Source organism: Bos javanicus, chromosome 10 (genome assembly GCF_032452875.1).
Source record: "Bos javanicus breed banteng chromosome 10, ARS-OSU_banteng_1.0, whole genome shotgun sequence".
NCBI classification, from domain to species: Eukaryota; Metazoa; Chordata; class Mammalia; order Artiodactyla; family Bovidae; genus Bos; species Bos javanicus.
In genome coordinates this window covers 85,475,571-85,493,521 of record NC_083877.1, presented here as the reverse complement: position 1 = coordinate 85,493,521, position 17,951 = coordinate 85,475,571, and positions in this window count along the sequence as shown.

Sequence of the window (17,951 nt, the reverse complement as noted above, 5' to 3'; positions counted from 1 at the left end):
ATTGGAATCTTAACTTGAAAATTACTCCTTTAGAGTGCATTCAATCCACTCCCACCTCATCAAGCTCTCCTGAGTGGTATGAGATGTGTTAAACACACAAAACAAAATTCTCTCCCTCTAGCTTTACACTTTCAGGTTATTTAACAGTCTTAAATCTTTTACACTTGCTGCTCTTATGGTTTTGACTGGGTCACTATGAACATTCATCACTGAGTGATTTCATCCCTTCGTGAAGTTATTCATAAGACTCAAGAGGCTGGTAGAATTGTTCTTGAATTAACACAATAAAATGCTGCCTTCAGCTTCTCATGGTGTTACCTCTGAGCCACAGCAGCTCAAGCTCTGAGACCTCTGCCCAGCCACACTTCTCTTAAACAGTGGAGGTTCTCCAGCAGGTGGCTTGACCAGAGGGCTCCTTACCTCTGCTTTGATTTCACTTAGACCCTCAAGCATAACAGACCAGCTCCAGGTATCCTGTAATATACTTTCATTTAAATAATTCCTCTTTTATTTGGAGGTGAACATATATACCAAAAAGGCATGCAGCATATACACTTTAACAAATAATTATAAGGGAAGTGCATATGCAACCATCATCCAGGAAAGAAAGAAAGAAAGTGTATTACAGCACTGCAGAGCAATTACCTAACCCTTCTGGAGGTAACTGTTTTCCTGACTTTTAGGATACTTTTTTCACCAATTCCCTTTTCAATGAGCCTGTCCCAAAAATCACAGTGGAGAGGAGGGTGGGAAATGAGTCCATGTGGTCTCTTGATAAGATGCTAACTAAGGTCAGTTTCTCCACAGTTCGTTTCAAAAGTCATCTGAAACCGTCATTGCCCCATGAGAATCTAGTTCAGATTCCTAATGCTGAATCTGATGAATCAGTCGTATTCAAAGACTATCAGTTCAGTTCAGTCGCTCAGTTGTGTCCGACTCTTTGAGGACCCCATGGACTGCAGCATGCCAGGCTTCCCTGTCCATCACCAACTCTTGGAGTTTACTCAACTTATGTCCATTGAGTCGATGATGCCATCCAACCATCTCATCCTCTGTCCCCTTCTCCTGCCTTCAATCTTTCCCAGCATCAGGGTCTTTTCAAATGAGTCAGTTCTTCACATCAGGTGGCCAAAGTATTGGAAAAGACATCTGGAAAAGACCCATTTTCATTCCATCTGGCCATCCAAATTTCCAGATACGATGCATCAATTCTTCAGCACTCAGCTTTCTTTATAGTCCAACTCTCACATCCATACATGACAACTGTTTGACTAGACGGATCTTTGTTGGCAAAGTAATGTCTCTGCTTTTGAATATGCTGTCTAGGTTGGTCATAACTTTACTTCCAAGGAACAAATGTCTTTTAATTTCATGGCTGCAGTCACCATCTGCAGTGATTTTGGAGCCCCCCAAAATCAAGTCTGTCACTGTTTCCATTGTTTCCCCATCTACTTGCTGTGAAGTGATGGGACCAGATGCCATGATCTTCGTTTTCTGAATGCTGAGTTTTAAGCCAACTTTTTTACTCTCCTCTTTCACTTTCATCAAGAGGTTCTTTGGTTCTTCGCTTTCTGCCATAAGAGTGGTATCATCTGTATATCTAAGGTTATTGATACGTCTCCCAGCAATTTTAATCCAGCTTGTGCTTCCTCCAGCCCAGCATTTCTCATGATGTATTCTGCATATAAGTTATCCTTCACATATTTCTTTCCCGATTTGGAACCAGTCTGTTGTTCCATGCCCAGTTCTAACTGTTGGTTCTTAACCTCCATACAGATTTCTCAGGAATCAGGTCAGATGGTCTGGTATTCCTACCTCATGAAGAATTTTCCACAGCTTGTTGTGATCCACACAGTCAAAGGTTTTGGCATAGTCAGTAAAGCAGAAATAGATGTTTTTCTGGAACTCTCTTGCTTTTTCGATGATCCAGTGGATGTTGGCAATTTGATCTCTGGTTTCTCTGCCTTTTCTAAATCCAGCTTGAACATCTGGAAATTCATGGTTCATGTACTGTTGAAGCCTGGCTTGGAGAGTTTTGAGCATTACTTTGCTAGCATGTGAGATGAGTGCAATTGTCCGGTAGTTTGAGCATTCTTTGGCATTGCCTTTCTTTGGGATTGGAATGAAAACTGACCGTTTCTAGATATTTGACCATCCAAATTTCCAGAAATTTGACCATTTCAGAGACCATCAAGCCTCTGCAAAGGTTCCCCCAGATATTCTAAATTGGATAATTTATTCAGGATGAAGTCAGTGTATGTAGTTGCTACTTCTTGGAGTCCCCAATTAGCAGGCTGGTATGGCCTTTGTGGTCTTTGATGGCCGTGAATGCCTTAAACTATGTTCGGCTGGCCAACTAGGCAACTCTCTGAGTGAGCAAGATCTTGGGAATTCATTTCTTAGGGGTGATCCTAGGAAGAAGTCAGTCTTGGACTACTCAAGGAGCTAGGCAAAGATACAAATCTCTTTTCTAAATGTTTTTGTATCCTGAACCAAGTGGCTCTTCCTGACGCTGGGAACCTACTTGTATCCTATGTTTCTGACTCCAGCACTCCTGGGCCTCCAGCCTCCCCTGTGGGCGAGGCCTCTCCTGTCATTTGGCCTTTTCTCAAAGATGCCCATGAATCCTTTTGCATCAAGTGTGCAGAATGGAGCCCTCAAAAGAATAGAGAGCCATGAATTGATTTTAACTCTCATGGTTCAACTTTGGGCAAGACAATCTTTTAACATTAGTTTTCTGACCTGCAAAATGATGCTGTTAACTAAAGGAAATTGGCTAATAACTTGGAGCCCTTGCAAAAAAGTTTTCCTACATAGGTGTGTGTGATAACCATATTGATTATAGCTCAGTTCAGTTGCTCAGTCACGTCTGACTCTTTGCGACCCCATGGACTGCAGCATGCCAGGCTTCCCTGTCCATCACCAACTCCTGGAGCTTGCTCAAACTCCTGTCCATTGAGTTGGTGATGCCATCCAACCATCTCATTCTCCATCGTCCCCTTTTCCTTCTGCCTTCAAACTTTCCCAGCATCAGAGTCTTTTTCCATTGAGTCAGTTCTTCGCATCAGGTGACCAAAGTATTGGAGTTTAGCTTCAGCATCAGTCCTTCCAATCAATATTCAGGATTGATTTCCTTTAGGATTGACTGGTTGAATCTCCTTGCCATCCAAGGGACTGTCAAGAGTCTTCTCCAAGACCACAGTTCAAAAGCATCAATTCTTCAGATTTGATTATAGCTCAGGGCCCTTGTAATTGCCAGAGTAGGAGATGATATGGATCTGGGGGCAGCAGGGGATGCTAAAGTGGATGACTGGTATGGGGTGGGGTTCTTTTCCCAACCTTGCCATGTCCAGGCAGGCCAAAGAAAATGAGCATTCAGGGACGAAGACCCCGGGTCACAAAAGACCTCCTCTCTCTCCTTCAAATTAACCTCCAAAGGCCAGAGGAAGTATCTGAGGGGCCTGCATCTCAAACCACATTCTGTGGTAGGCAACCTAATCCCTTTGGCTTTCTTTAACTCTCTGATGACTGAATCATGAAGGCAGCATCCATATTTTTAGCTCTTCCCTGACACCCGGAGCTTTAACATATCTTGTCTCATGTTGACGATGACCCTGCAAGGTAAGTTGTTTTCTCCACTCTACGTGAAGCAGTTCAGGCTCAGAGAAGACAAGCAGCTGCCAGCGTTCCTTAGTAAGTGGCAGAGTGGTATTTGAACATGGGTCTTTCACATCAAAGCCCAAACTCTTTCCACGTGGCTGGTTTGTGTCGAGCTTACACTAAGGTTAGCTCAGACTGAGAAACAACCCAGGCACCTGGGCCACCTGTGTTCCTGATCCCTTCTCACATACACTTGGTGACACTGTGTGACAGATGAGCACTTTGTTTACTTGTCAGTCTGAGGATTTGGGATTTCTGAGGAGAAGGCCCTATTGATTCAGCAGAACTTCTCAGAGATTCAGCTATTGGCAGTAGCTTTAAAATCTTTTGTGTTTGAAAGTTCCATAGAATACCAACTAATGACTTGAGTGAATTGACTTCCAAGTTTAAATGAATCTTGCATAAAGTGTACATGACACTCACGAGGCTATAACTGAAGAAGAAAAGCCTCAAATCTTAATATCCCCACTTTGGATGAAAATCCATCGATTGCACGCAAATGAAATGTTAGAATGAGGTCAGACATGGTGTACAATACCCTGATGTTTATCTCTTGGTAACAAAGTCTGCAAAAAAAGACTCATTTAAATCTTTTGTCTCTAAACTCCCCTTACATGAAACACAGCACTGTTCAGCAAAGGCCAAATCTCTGGTGGTTATCTTGCTGAGGAAGCAAACATTTTCAAGAATGCCAGAGTTAAAGGGAGACACACACCTCAAATAAGACTGATTCTATTGGGACTATAAGCATAGTATCTTCTGCAGGGTGAGGGGTCCTGTACCTCTAGGGTGAGGTCACTGTTTCAACCACTGCCACTTCATCTGCATTATGGATTTGCACACAGAGAAGTTTCTGAATCTTCTCATCTTTTGATGGAACCACAATCAATGCTCGCTCTCTACTCAGAACTCCCACTCCAAAGAGTTGCCAAGACATTCTTCTATTTGCCCATAGAAGAATGTCTTGGGACAGAGTCAGGGATAGCAGTATCTGCAAGCCAGCTGGAGATCCTTTGATGGTTTTTATGCTATGTTGAAGACAAAATGCTGTGTTATTGTGTGAGAGGAAGATGATGTGTGTCATCATTTTGTGCTAGTTCTCATAAATCCTGGGTCTAATTCTACTCTTAAGTTGTCACTTCATTTCCTTTAAATGTGCCTCCCTTGCCGCCACGATCGAAAACAAATCTGATGTTTCTGTTCCTTCCTGGTTTTACAACTTTGCTTTTCCCTTCAGGACTTTGCATCTCTGCATTTCAGTAAACGTCTGTGGATCAGGCACTGGGCAGGGAGCTAGGGGCACACACAACAGAATGCGAGCATTGCTTCTGAACAGCTCACAGTCTCGGAGGGGAGACAGACATATAAACAATTCGTTTTCCTGAGAGTTTCCATCCCTCAAGGCTTATGTGCCCCAAACCATCACCACCCACTCCCATAGTTTCTGTCATTCCTGTTTAATTTAAGTGGGGAGGGGGGATATTTCTGCTTATGCATTTGGAGGTCTTACTTTAAGTGTCGAGTAACAGCTGTAAGTGAAATTTGTTGGGTATGGGTAGGGAGGGGAGTTCATCTCCCTGTTGATTTTCAAAAAAGCAAGAATCCTGGCAACATGGATTCCAAACTGTGAGCCAAGGAGCAAGCCCCTCATTGTGCCATAAACAAGCCATCGCACCTGAGCAGATCCAGGGAAAGGCGGGGAAAGGGAAGTCCGTCATCTTGGGACCAGCTTCCCCTTTAACTTACTCTCCCAGACAAAGCAGACCTGAGGTGTTGATTTTGGCAGCCCAGGGCTGGCCTGCAGATCGGTGAATGAAATTAAAATCTTGAGTGAATGGGAAGAAGGATGTATCTCCAACAGTAACAGCAATCAAAGGGTTCCTGCTGTGGTCAGAATAACTAGGGGGTGGCAGAGGAAAGACAGTTGTTATTTTCCAGGAACCCAGAGGCTTCACGAGTAGCCATGGAGTTGGCTGTGGCCACAACAGATGGCTTCAGTCCAATTTCCCTTGATGCTTATCAAACCCAGGACATTGGAGTCCTTGGTCATCTCTTTGTAGGGAGCTGCAGCTGATGCTTAGTTCTTTCTGGGGTTTGGGCAGCTCTTAAAGTGGATCCCCCAGGCTTCTGGGCTGGATCACAGCTAGATGGGCCATTGCCTTGAGGAAAAATTTCAGCTCCTTTCCCCAGAGGGATTTCCCTGACACAACATCCTTGTCGTGATGATGCCAACCCACATCTCCTCAACAAGTCAAAGCTGCGGAAAGACCCTCAGATGTTCCCCTCCAGGTCTGACACTCGCTATCCCAGTCAAGGTAGACAAATGCTGCTGGATCTTGGCAGGATAACGTGTGCCTCTCTTGGAGATGGCCAGACTGGGTGTGGATGCTGCAGCCCTGCGTTTGCCTGCTCCGTGAAGGCCTGGTTTCAACAATTCCGACTGAGATCCCCCTCCACCTTGAAAGTTCTATTGTTTTAGCATCCAAACTGTGTCTTCCAGACAGCCTCTCACACCTGGAAGCAGCATGAAACTCTTGTCAGATCGTATCTTGAGTTTGGGCTCCAAAAAATGTCATCCAACATTTTCTCTCATCATGAGAAGATGAAAAAATAAAAATAAAGCCAAACTCCAGTCCTGACTTTTGGGGGGTCAGACTGGGCTCAGGGGCTTGGTGTGGTGGGAAAAGGGGGCCAAGAGAGTGGTTGGCACAAGGTTATGGAGAACTCTGGAAGCAAAGCCAGAGACTGAGGATTGAGGCCCAGGAAAGTCTGGCACCAACAGACGCTGGGTATTTAACCAGGAACAGTCGTTCTATTTTTCTCAGCCTTGGCAGTAGGTCAGGGTAACAAGCAGTTCTAGCGGGGTCCACATCCTTCCTATTGTCTCCACCCCAGCCTCGCTCCTAGTCCCAGACATCTGCTTCAGATTTGGGCCCTTGCCTTCTCGCCATTCCTGTACCAAACTGCGGGTGGCGGGGCCGAGGGGGCAGGTCTGCAGGTGTGGGGCGGGGCAGAAAAGGAGAACTCTGGGGAAAGCTGCTGAACGGTTTTGCTTCAGGTGCCGCAGAAGGGTCTGACTTTTTGTTTGTTTGTTTAATGTGCCTATGTATCACCAAAATCTAACCAGTTAGTTGTCTTCCTCTCGGGGTAGATGGAGCAACCCAGGGCAGGAATGAGGATCAGCTGGGGAAGTCTCCAGGCATCACATGGACAGTTTTCAAAGGTAGCTCAGAGTCACTCCAGAAGCAACAAGTGATTAGTGCCCACAATGAGCCGTGGGAAGGTGCTAACGAGGTATTAAATACTTCAGCTAGCAGCATGGATGACAGGCGGGGAACCAGAGCAGTGGAACCAGCAGCTTAGGACTGGAGGTGGCAGAAGAGGAGAAATGAGCCAGTGCTAGCAGCCAGCCCCAGCAGCCTCGGAATCACACTAGAAGGGATTTCAGTTTCTCCGGTATTTGCCCTGAAATCCCAATCCATTTTAAGTGACAGAAACACCCCAAGAGAAAACACTGGGGCGTCTAGGGGAGTGATCTCAAAACTTATTAAAAAAATAATAATAGCCAGCATCTAACACTATGCCTAGCCCTGCCTGCTATGCCTAAGCACTGCCGGTATTAACTCATTTAATCTTCACCTCAGTCTATAAGGTAAAGCCAATTACCATTCCCATTTTAGAGATGAGGAAACTGAGGCACAGAAAAACGACTCACCAAGGGTATATGTCCAGTGATGAGTCTAAGTTGTCAAGCAGGCCCTGACACCTTAAATCACACAAGGTCAATGAAAGTGGAGTTTGGGAGCAGGACAGTCAAATCCAGAGTGTTCTGTTCATCCTGCAAACCAGAGACAGAGTGTGCGGGCCTCTGACTTCTGGGGCCACAGAGAGCCTGTCTGGCAGGTCTTCTCCAGCCAGTGCTCCGCTTCCCCCCAGTTCTGGGCCCTCTCAGGCTTCTGCTGCCCTTGGAATCTTCACTCTCCACCTCTGCCTGCAGGACAGGTGGTATTCTTCCACCTCCAGACCCAAACCAGCTGCAGGAGTTTCCTCCGGGAGTTGCCCGGGCTCCTGGCCCCTAGCGGGGAGTAGAAGAGGAGCTACATACAGGGCAGGAGCTGGCCACTGCCCGAGGACCAGGAGTCCCATTAAACTCCAAAGCCCTGGGGTGGGCGCCAGGCCCATTGCTTGACTGGAGAGTTCAGGGCCTCACTGAAATCCAGCTCGCCCTGGTAGGCCTCCGTTTTGCTTATGACAGGCCTCAGGCCTCTGCCAGCTGCTGAGCTGTCTGAGGAGGCCCACCTGACCAGGCTGGAGGCCCGAGGACAGTGGCTCTGCAGCCGTGGTAACTGGGGTCTGACCAGGCTCGGCTCACCCTGCTAGGCCAGTGGCAGGGGTGAGGTCATCCTAAGGGGCAGGTGTGGTGCAGGCAGGGGGTTCAACCAGCGCCAAAGCCCCCTGAGAGCGAGAGGCTGGAAGGCGGAATGGCAGTGCCAGCATTTGTAGCAGGTTCTGTGATTCACAAAATAGTGTTCACAGCCTTTATCTCATTTGAGGTTCACATTCCCTCTGTGGGGTGCACCGTGTGCTTGTTAGAACCTATCTTTTCAAGTTAAGAGAGATTGAGCAGTTTATCCAGAGTAGAAGTGGCAAGGTCAGAATTTGAACCCAGATCTTCCAAATTCAAATCTATAATAAAGCCAAAGATAGCTGTGGAGCTCTGTTTACCAATGTTAATAATAACGATGATGTTGATGCCTCGCTGAATATGTGTCAGGCTGTGCTAGTGCTTTTCACAAATTTTCACGAAGCCTCACATTCCCTGACACGGGCGGGTTTGAAGGACAGGGACGCTGAGTGGGACGAGAAGGGTGGTAGTCCTCTTGGGGCCTAGCCTGGGGATGGCTAAGTCCCTTGGTCTTTCTAGTCAGCAAAACCAAGCGTGGAATTTTTTTCAGAAGAAGCTTTGGTTTAAAAAAGAAGGCAGTATATAGCTGATTCATTTTGCTGTTCAACAGAAACTAACACCACATTGTAAAACAACTGTACTCCAGTAAAGATTAATTTAAAAAAACGGAGGTAAATGAAACGAAGAAAATGCAAAAGAGGAGGAGTAAGTGGACTTACTAATATTGATGTCTCCTGCTAAGAAGTCCAAACTCAGGGGTCAAATTCACTGTGAGCCCTGACCACAGGCCTCAACCTTGCCTGGCAGATTTGGCGTTGAGAGGCAGCAAAGAAAGGAGAGCCCAGAACAACAGCAAGCGAAGCTCCTTACACACACACACACACTCGGGGTGGGGCTGAAACCCACAGACCTTACAGTGTTACAAGAGTCTGGCCACCAAGGCCAGATGTCCTGAGAAGCTAACGAGGCTTATACTTAGGGCCTCTCACTTATGAGTCCCTTCCAAGATTATGTAATTTTTCAAGGTCATAAATTTTATAACACTTGGAAAATAAGGTTTTTATACTGTAGTAGGTTTAGACCATTGTCTCGACCCCAGTTTTCTCATCTGTCACACCTCCCTTCACGTCAGGTGAGGGGATGTGGCTGTGGCATTTGGAGGTGTGACTAAGGGAATTTGAGTTGGGAATACATCCAGTTGGGTTCACTTGCATATACTCATTGGTTATGCTGGGAAAATATCCATTTGGGTCATGTGTAATGCATTTATGTCGCATAATGTATTTATTGCCAGCCAGTTTGGTTGGAAATGGCTTTCTTGGGGAGCTTGTCCTGCAGACCAGTGGTTAAGACTCTGCAGGGGGCACAAATTTGATCCTTGGTCAAGGAACTAAGATACTGCATGCCGCTCGGTGTGACCAAATAGAAGAAAGAAATGGCTTTTCTAGAATATTCCAATCATGCACTGTGAGGACTCACCTGACGCAGTGACAGGTGCAGGGGCAGAACCTTATCACATCTGGCCCCAGAAGTGTGCAGGTGGAGGAACAAGGGTTGATGTGGACGGGGCCAGGAGCCTGTCTGGGAGACATTCTTCCACGCGACAGATGGTCAGAGTGCATTGAGATTTTCTCTTGTCTGCAGCTTGTAAAATTTGAGGAGCCCACTTTAAGAAAAACAATAACAAGTTAGGTACGAAGGAGAATATTTACTGAGACTAAGAAAAAAAAATCACAAGTCACAAAGTGTTAAGAAGCTAGCAAATATCACAAACATCACAACGTCCAGAAAAATAATCCAGACCAGCATCTGGATCCGCCCCTGCCAGCACTGCATGTAGGTCTGCTGTTTCTCCTCTGATGGGATGTGAGCGGAGGGACAATAAGGATATTTAACTTCAGCAGGACTTCCCTGGTGGTCCAGTGGCTAAGGTTCAGTGCTCCCCATGCAAGGGGGCCTGGGTTCCATCCCTGGGTTCCATCTGTTGAACTAGATCCCACATACCACAACTAAAGACCCTGCGTGCCACAGTGAAGACAGATGATCCTGTGGGCCTCAGCTAAGACCTGGTTCACCCAAATAAATTAAATAAACATTAAAAAAAAAAAAAAAAAAAAACCAAGATCTAACTTCAGCTTACCCATTTGGAGTTCCCAGGAGAGAAATGTGGCAATAATCAAATATGAATTTTAGCCATCTTTTGGCACCCTGTGCAGGCCCTGGGGGTGGACACAGATACTCCTGAAGTCAGCAGCTCAGACGGTTTCCCAAACTGAGGGTTAAGAGCTACAGGCACGCTTCCCACGGCCCTGGCCTTTGCCGAGCTCAAATAGAAGGAGCAGAGATCTCCGCAGAGTCAGAAAGCTACTGGGACTAATCCTTAGGAACTCCGGAGGACCCCCTTGGGCCAGAGGGAGGCTCTTCAGAAAGACTGGCTCCCACAGTGCAGGGGACACCTCCTAATGTTTACTTGGCACTTGGGTGTTTACTGCACCCTGCTTCCCCAGATGCAGGCCCCGCAACAAGGGTCTCTGTGAAAGTGAAATTCTTCGCGATCTTCCCAGGAGTGGGGGAGGGAGATTGAGAAGAGAGAGAGGCCGAGCTAATGGGGATGGGAGGTCAAGCAAGAGGCCACAGGAGGTGGGAGTGGAGTGGCCCAGCGTGCAGGGAGCTTGGGAGACGGAGGTGTTTGTAGCCCTCACCACAGCTGGGGGTTAGGGACTGCCCACAGGGACTGAGGGGCTTCCCAGGTGGTAAAGAACCCGCCTGCCAGGGTAGGAGACACAAGAGACACGGGTTCAATCCTTGAGTCTGGAAGATCCCCTAGAGGAGGGCATGGCAACCCACTCCAGTATCCTTGCCTGGAGAATGCCACAGAGGAACCTGGCGGGCTACAGGCCATGGGATCACAAAGAGTCAGGCACAACTGGAAAAGTTAGCACATGGTACACGGAGACTGAGGGAAGCCACTTCCCAGGCACTTCCCTGACCTCAGCTGGGGACAGGTTGCAGCAGCCGGGGACAGGTGCTGACGGGGATCCTGGAGTGACACGGGACCCCCAGGACACGCGGACAGGGCACTGACAGCACATGCTGTGCCCCCGCCCCGTCTGCTGCCGCTAACCCCTCTAGCTGCCTGGTCCTTACTCGCGGTTTGTTATCACGACTAGTCACCATGTACTGATTATCTCAGTGACTCCTCAAAACAGCTCCATATTCCCCCCATGTCATGCGTGAAGCAACTGAAGTCAGAGACCACTGTGGTGACCCGCCCCAGGCCCTTCCTGCCTTGGGCCTCTCCGCCCCGTCTAGTTCCTCCCTGAGCCGAGGCACTCTGGGTTGCTCACTTCTCCTACCCACTGCCTAGCGCAGTGTGGGGACAAAATAGACACCCAGTTCATAAAGGGTTCCAGAACTAAGGACTCGGCCATCTCACTAAATGCTAGACCTCTGGGGACTGTGCCTCCTGATACGGCACTGTGGTGATGCCCCTCAGCACCAGCCCAGGGATGACAGGGCACCCCTGCAAAAGAAAAAGTGAAGTTTCTCAGTCCCCTGAGCAGAGGCTTGGAGAGTGCTGGTGGGGGGTGGGTGGGGTGGGGAGGGGGACGGGCCCCAGCTGTATTCTGACAGCACCCTCATTCACATCCCATAGGAGCGTTTGTGAAATTGCCCTCTAACCATCTTGGTCTCCTGGGATCGACAGCGGCCTATTTGGGGATGGTTTTCAACACGTCCCTCCAGCTCCCACCAGACCACATGTAGCATTCTCAGCCAGTACGTGAGTTTTTAACATCAGGGTGGGAGCTCACGAGCGGTCTCTGGAATGTGCCCCCAGTGGTCCCAAGGTCCTGCCTTGAGAGCTCAGAGGGCTGTGGATGGCCCCATAAAGGAAAATGAGGCAGCTGGAGGTGGAGCCATAGCAATTGGATAAAGTATTTAGACGGCACACAAGCCAAAGGAAAAGCACATTGGCCTTTGGAGACTGTCTGAGGCCCTGCCGGGGTTGAGAGGGACGTTTGCTCCCAGATCTTGGGAGGGCACTGACGGATACCAAGCCCACCCCATCTGGTCCTGCCTGCCCCTCACCTGGGTCTGTGTCCTGGGTCGGGGGAAATAGCGACCCTGGCACCTGGCTGTGCCACCTCTCAACTGCTGCTGGAGCTGGGGGCTGGGGGGGGTCTGGGCCAGGAGGCAGAGGGAGATGTCACCCTGAAGGGGACCCCGAGCTGGGGAGGGGCCGCAGCCAAGCTGCGCTTGCAGCCTAGCTCCAGGCCGGTTGCCACCTGCCCTCCCCAACTCAGACTAAATATCCAGCCCTGCGGGTAAGTGAGAAATTCTTGGCCTCAGCCTGCCCAGGCCTCCCTGGCTTCAAATCGCTTTCCTTCATGGAACAGGGGCCGCAGTCGGCCCTTGGCCTGCTCTTCTTGTCCCTCACTCCAGGGGCCCACGCTGACGGGCAGACTGGTCCAAGCAGGGAGGGTAGGGGCACTGGGGCCTTGGGAGGCAGCCAGGGAGGGGGTGGGAGGGCGAAGCAGAGACTGAGGGCAGACATGGAGTCAGAGACTGTCTGAGAGCAGGACACGGGGAAAGGCAGGCCGTGAAACGAAGACGAAGGGATGGGATGAGAGAAACAGAGAAACTGGGGCACACGGGGGGGTGGGAGTGTGCAGAGAGAAAGAGAGGCAGAGGCAGGGAGACGGACAGAGGAGAGGTGGGGAAACAGAGACATCCCATGGGGATGCCAGGGAAGGAGAAATTGTGTGGGAAGGAGAGACAGGATGGGGCCCTGAGCTAAGGCTCCCACGTCTGAGCGCAGCCGCGCCCATCAGACCTCTGCAGGGAAAGGACCGAGCTCTCCAAGGTGGGCCTGAGGGGTGGGCGCGGCGACGGCGCCATCTGCTTCCCGGCTGCACCCCGCTCATGGCGGACGTGCACCCCCCAGGCCCTGTCTCCAGAGCCACAGTCCACTCCAGACAAACCTCAGCTCTGCATTGGGAGCTGCAAATCCACGTGGATGGCCTGTGGCTCTCGAGCTGTGTGGGCTCGCGTCCCGTAGGTTCTGGCAGTGCCACTGTGGAATCAGGCAAGAGCAGGGAGACGGTGGAGAAGGGGAGGAGAGACAGCACCTCCCTCCCTGGCTCTGAGCTGGAGAGGACTGGGAGTCCGTGCTGAAAGGCTTCGGCAGGTGCCCCCAGACCCCCGGACCTCCCAGGGCCCGACCGTGCTGTGGCCAGCTGTCCTCCCCACATCTTGGGGAGCGATGCGTGAGAGCGGAGCCCCCAGCAGTCCAGACTGGCCAGGGCAAAGCAAGAGGCAAAATGTTCTTGACAAACAACACTTATATGAGAAACAAAAGAAAAAGTTTGAAAAGCTAATAAATGGGCTCTGTAACGAGTCCAGGCCCAAGCCGGGCATGTCTCCCTCTCACTATTCTGCCGTGGTAGCTATCCATCCTCTTGCGAGTCTCCTTACTCTGCTTCTCCCCTCCCTGTGCCCAAGCCCCACCCTCTCTGTAGGAGTTTTTTGATCCAGTCCTACCACTGCCTCTCCTTATTAGTCTATTCATTTAGTCATTCACTCACTCATTTCACCATCCATCCAAAAATTCATGTATTCAGGACTTGCCTGGTGGTTCAGTAGTTAAGACTCTGCACTCCCAGTTCAATGGGCCTGGGTTTGATCCCCACTTGGGATCCCTGAATCCCACACAGCTCTCAGCACAGTCAATAAATAAATAAATACAAATAATAATTTATGTATTCAACCACTGATTTCTTCATTCAATGTTCCTTGAACAGTCCCCTAAGTTTACAGTCCAGTTGCTGCAGACCAGATGTTTGTGTCCCCCCAGAATTCATATTTTGGAGCCCTAATCCCCAGTTCAATGGTACTTGGAGGTGGGTTTGAGAGGTAGTTATGTTTAGATGAGGTCTTGGAAATGGGGTAAGGGGGAGGTCACATGATGGAATCAGTGTCCTTCTAAGAAGAAGAAGAGGCCAGAGCTCGCTTACCCTCTCTCTCTGCCGTATGAGGACATAGTAAGAAATCAGGAAGGGGGCTCTCACCAGACCCTGGATCTGCTGGCCCTTGAGCCCTGACTTCACCACCTCCAGGCTGTGAGAAATAGATTTCCATTGCTTGAGCCACCCAGTCCGTGGAATTTCATTACGGCAGCCCAAGCCAATCAAGACCCCAGTCAGTCAAAGAGGATGATAGAGTGAAAGTTCACACGAGAGGGGTTAGAGGCCAGCACAGGAAAGGTCGTAGTCAAGGTATGATGAAGCAGTTTAGACAGCAAATTCCTGAGACTCTCGGAGAAGGGAGATGGAGATTTTCCCAAAAGAAGTGGAGGTTTGGGTTCCCCTGGTCTGCCCTTAGGATGTAGCTTCTACCAGGACTTGAAGGCAGGAGAGCTCTGACATCCCCGAGTCGCAGGAAGACCCCAGGACAGATCAGGTGATGGAAGGGGAGGCTTCTAGGCTGTGAGCCTCAGTGTGACTCCGGAGGTGGCTGTGGCTCCCTCAGCCCTGCCCTCCAGGCAAACTGAAGGCTGGGAATCCAGCCAGACACTCCAAGGAGAGGCTTGGGTGGAAGAGTTTGGGGGATGGGAAGGTCTAGGTGAGCATGAGAGAGGGGCTCCAGCTCTGGAGGGAGGTGGAGGGGAGGCTGATTACTATCCTGGGGTGGGGGTCTCCTGGAGAGGAAGCAGATGTGAGCCAGCCAGAGGTGGGAAGTAGGGTGGAGTGTGTGTGTGTGTGTGTATGTGTGTGTGTCAGGGTGGTGGTGGTGGCTTACACCTGGGAACGAGGCAGGAGATGAAGACGTGCTCAGACCAAGAGCAGAGGCTCAGAACAGCGTCCAGCTTTCTGCTTAGGCATCAGCTTTCTTGGTACTGAAGTAAACTCAGGACTTCCTCAGTAATGAGCAGTAAAAGAGAATGTGCTGGCTGCATGCCTGAAAAGTGTAGAACAGGACAGACTTAAGGTCCGTTCTCAACACCATCTGGACTTGGTTTCCCTCCACTCTTGGCTCCACCCTCAATTCAGTTCAGTTCAGTTTAGTCGTTCAGTCGTGTCCGACTCTTTGCGACCCCATGAATCGCAGCACACCAGGCCTCCCTGTCCATCACCAACTCCCGGAGTTCACCCAGACTCACGTCCATTGAGTCAGTGATGCCATCCAGCCATCTCATCTTCTGTCGTCCCCTTCTCCTCCTGCCCCCAATCTCTCCCAGCATCACAGTCTTTTCCAATGAGTCAACTCTTCACATGAGGTGGCCAAATTACTGGAGTTTCAGCTTTAGCATCATTCCTTCCAAAGAAATCCCAGGGCTGATCTCCTTTAGAATGGACTGGTTGGATCTCCTTGCAGTTCAAGGGACTCTCAAGTGTCTTCTCCAACACCACAGTTCAAAAGCATCAATTCTTCGGTGCTCAGCCTTCTTCACAGTCCAACTCTCACATCCATACATGACCACAGGAAAAACCATAGCCTTGACTAGATGAACCTTTGTTGGCAAAGTAATGTCTCTGCTTTTCAATATGCTATCTAGGTTGGTCATAACTTTCCTTCCAAGGAGTAAGTGTCTTTTAATTTCATGGCTGCAGTCACCATCTGCAGTGATTTTGGAGCCCAAAAAAATAAAGTCTGCCACTGTTTCCACTGTTTCCCCATCTATTTCCCATGAAGTGATGGGACCGGATGATCCCGGTCTTCGTGATCTTCGTTTTCTGAATGTTGAGCTTAAGCCAACTTTTTCACTCTCCACTTTCTGCCCTCAATGGCAGTGGCTTATTCTCAGGCCAAGTCCTCTGCCCCACAGCTCTTTGCTCACAGGTTCTAACCGTTAGGAGCCCCAGCACAAAAGCCTCTCTGGTGCTGAGGGGATGTATCCTGGCCTGAACTAATCCCTGCGGCTAAGACAATATAATGCTTTGATTGGCGTAGGTCTCCATCCCATGACACCACGAGGAAAATTACTTTCACCAGAAAAGTGTGAATGGTTTTGAAACACAGCTGTTTCCATCCGCCCACTACTGTCTTTAAAAAATATTGCGATCTTTATGTTGGGCTAGACTATTTTTACTCCAGGAGAATGTAAGCTCCACGAGAACAGAGACGGGCACATTTGCTCAATGATGGAAACCCAGCACAACAGTGCATGCTGCAACGCTCAGTGAATAACTGCTGAATGAATTCAGCAGGCAGAGTTAATTGCTGGAAACCCCAGACTACTGGCTAGTGATCATTCACTGCTTAGTGTACCTTCGGAGAAGGCAATGGCACCCCACTCCAGTACTCCTGCCTGGAAAATCCCATGGATGGAGGAGCCTGGAAGGCTGCAGTCCATGGGGTTGCTGAGGGTCGGACACGACTGAGTGACTTCACTTTCACTTTTCACTTTCATGCATTGGAGAAGGAAATGGCAACCCACTCCAGTGTTCTTGCCTGGAGAATCCCAGGGACGGTGGAGCCTGGTGGGCTGCTGTCTATGGGGTCGCACAGAGTCGGACACGACTGAAGCGACTGAGCAGCAGCAGTGTACCTTAGACTGTTCTAAGCAGTTTAAACATTTTAAGTTATTTAGCCATTACGCAATTTCATGGCAAGTTGCTGCTATCGCCTGATGGGGAAATTGAGGCACAGGGAAGCTACACAGCAAGACGCAGCCCTAGGGTTCTGATCCAGGCATCTGGCTCCAGCACAGTGTTCGTAAGCACTGCCTCATACAGCTCAGCAGATATGGGAAGTCCACATATTGGACTTTCAGGGCATATGAATTTCCCAGACTCTAATTTCTATGGATACTGCTTCTTTTATCTTTAGGTTAAAAGTTCCTCCAGCTTTCCTCAACCCTCATAAGGGAGTAGAAGTAAGTGATTCTGTGGAACCTGGGAACAGCTCCTGTTGTTTCTCCCGGCTGCTCTGTGGTCACCTAAATGGAAAGGAAATCCAACAAAGAGAGGATATCAGTGTATCAGTGAATACAGCTGATTCACTTCACGGTACAGCAGAAACTAACACAACATTGTAAAGCAGCTATACTCCAATAAAAGAAAATGAACTGGATATAGCTTCCTAGTTGGGAAATCGCAGAGGGGCTGAGTTTCTATAAATGCACCTTTTTCATTCTATCATTCAGTCGTTCAAAAATATTTACTGAATCAGATGAGACGGGAACATCTCGTGGTACTAGAAAAGAAGGAAGTCTTTGGGAAATGATGGCGCATGGCAGAACAAGAAGCCAACTTGTGGGAGCTTCCAGTGGGTGGGGCAATTTGAACAACAAAAGAAAATAATAACATTGGATTATAACTGATAGGATAAAATAAGTAGCCATGAGTTCCAACTGAAGTCTAAAAAATACTGAAAAAAATGAGGAAGAAGGAGCAGCTCCTTTTTTTATGGAAGAATTCCAATAAATATAGAAGTAATGAAGGAAATACAAAATCACCATTAGGCAAAAACAATAGTAATAATTGTTGGCAAGATCCACCAGTGATGAACGCTGTAATCAGTGGGAAAAAGTTTGAGGAGAATCAGGATATTTGCATAGTTTCAAAAATTCTCCCCCTACCAAGAAACTTACTAACTACAAAGGGAAGGAGAACAGTAATTTTACAGTAGTGAAACCCAGTGGAGAAACCCAGCAAACATAAGCTTAACCAAGTGATCAAGTTTAATGTCATCAGTAATGGACATGTTCTCATATGGTGAGGAGAATCCAGCATTGCTCCCATGGTATTTTTACCCCAAATCCACAACCTCCATCACAGGAAAACATCAGACATAATCAAGTTGAGAGACAGACTAAAAAAATAACTAAGAAGCACTCATTGAAAGGGTCAAGGTCATGAAAAACAAGAACAGACTAAAGAACCAT